We start from the raw sequence: 2,179 nt of genomic DNA, 5'->3' as shown, positions 1-2,179 counted from the left end.
GGACGGACTACCAACTTCCAGTCCATCTTTCTCCTCGAGTCACTAATAGCTGGCTGCTTTCCTTTGGAAGGCGGCCTGGACAGCTCTGGCCGAGGTGGCCGGCTGGTTCCTGGACGACCCTCCTGAGACCTCCCTTTGAACGGCTCTGCTGCCTCTCCCCCTTGGACTTATCTGAAAGAACAACATATTGTTCTTAATCTGCTCTTCCATGACAGCGGCCATTCTGGTCTGGAAGTCATTTAAGACATTCTCTAAGTGACCAGCTGTCACTGGACAATCAAGATTTTCCTGGATGACAGTGGTCACTGTTCTTCCCTCCAGATGAACGGCAGCATGATGCCTGTCCCGTCCTCGGGATGGCCTCTCGTCATCTACAGTGTCCTCTACTTGAACCCTGAAACTTTTGTTGCTTGCCACGTTTGATGAGTGACAATCCGTCATTGTTGCGTCTCCCCACAGACGGCGCCGAATGTTATGTAGTGTAAAACTAGTAATGCAAAACAACAACTCCCAACTTCAGGTTCTTAATTTGGAGACTTGTGCAACAATGATTGGGCACGAATCCCGATTCTGAACTCCGATCAGCAACCTGCAAAAAGGGACCCACCCTGGAGGTTTGGGTGGTATTTCCCCCTCCGATGCTTAAGTCAGATATCAGGGTTATGAAGGAACTTTTAGAGAGAGAAAGTAGAGAGAGAGAGAATTTATGGCAGAATAAGAGTACTATGCTCTGAAAAACGTACCTTTCCCCTGATTTCAAGAACTATTTATACTGTTTGGGATGACTGTTATGCCTTGATGTCACCCTAATTTGGGAGCATCTGATTCGCTAAGCGATAACATGGTGACACGTGGCAAATGCTGATTTGTCAATACAATTTACCCTTTAGCTGAATCAGGCTTCACTTTTATTGGGCCTAAGTATAATTTTAGGGCCACAAAAGAGCTTTCCAGTACACCTTTTCCTCAAAAAAGTGTACTTTAGCCCAAAGAACCTGTAGGCCTTTGTACTTTTCTTTGCCTAAATGAATGCCACATGTAGGGCTGGATTAGTGCCACGTGTCTTCAGAGTAGCCGTCGATTTTTAGGCTACAACACCTACCATTTGATCCTGAAATCGAAAGATCCTTTCATAGATAGAAGAACTTTTCCAGACAGTTGCGAGATAATTCAAGGGAAGATAATCCCTTGGATTCTGACTCTGATTCTAGCAGCATTGTCTCTATTACTCCACCAGAATCAGAGATGGCTCAGAGGCTTACTGACTTTTCCCAACCCTCTTTGGCTGAACTTCCCAAGAGCAATAAAATGCCTGAAATCGAAGCTGTAAATTTTGAGATCAAACCTGCATTGTTAAACATGATCGAAAGAAAACAATTTGGTGGTGGACCTAATGAAGACCCTAATCTTCATTATTAGGATTTCTGCCAATATTGCTCTACCATTAAGCAGCAGGGAGTGACACAAGATCAGATTCGGAAGATTCTTTTCCCATTTTCACTTCGAGACAAGGCAAAGATGTGGTACAATGGGATTAATCGAACCACTCTTGGGATCACTGATTGGAATACCTTGGCCCTAGCTTTCTACAGAAAGTACTACCCTCTAGAGAAGACTGCTAGGTTGCGTAGTCAGATTACAAATTTCACCCAAGGGAATGATGAGTCTTTACATGAGGCATGGGAAAGATTTAAAGATCTTCAGAGAGAATGTCCCCATCATGGTCTACAAAAATGGTTCCTAGTTCAGGGATTCTACAATGGTTTGGGGAACAACTCGAGACTTATCCTTGACTCTGCAGCAAATGGTGATTCATGAAACTAGAAATTGATGCTGCACATGATTTGATCGAGGAGATGGCTATTCACAACTCTCAATATGGCAATCCTCGAGGACTAGCTAACAAGGGTGAAAAGCATGAGATAGATTCTATATCCCTATTAGCTGCACAGATGAATGCAATCAGCAATAAGCTTGACAATATGCAACTCTCCTCGCCTACAAGTGTTGCTGCTTTAGGTACTACATCCGAGATTTTGTGTGATAATTGCGGTATAGTTGGACATTGGGCACAAGACTCTCGGAGTTCTGTCGAACAAGTTAATGCTTTTCAAACATATCGGCCGAACAACCCATACTCCAACACATACAACCCAGGGTTGAGAAATCATCCTAATTT

General features: G+C 43.8%; 1 non-coding gene across 1 annotated transcript; it reads right to left on the bottom strand.

The window, feature by feature from the left end:
* Positions 1 to 1,620: 1,620 nt before the first annotated feature.
* LOC125496241 (small nucleolar RNA R71) lies at positions 1,621 to 1,727 on the bottom strand. Its single transcript, XR_008968833.1, has one exon. It is a non-coding gene; the product is annotated as a small nucleolar RNA R71 (small nucleolar RNA).
* Between the last annotated feature and the right edge of the window lie 452 nt (positions 1,728 to 2,179).

This window comes from Beta vulgaris, chromosome 3, assembly GCF_026745355.1.
Source record: "Beta vulgaris subsp. vulgaris cultivar EL10 chromosome 3, EL10.2, whole genome shotgun sequence".
NCBI classification, from domain to species: domain Eukaryota; kingdom Viridiplantae; phylum Streptophyta; class Magnoliopsida; order Caryophyllales; family Amaranthaceae; genus Beta; species Beta vulgaris.
The sequence above is the reverse complement of the archived record's forward strand: the minus strand, read 5'-3'. Positions and strand labels throughout refer to the sequence as shown.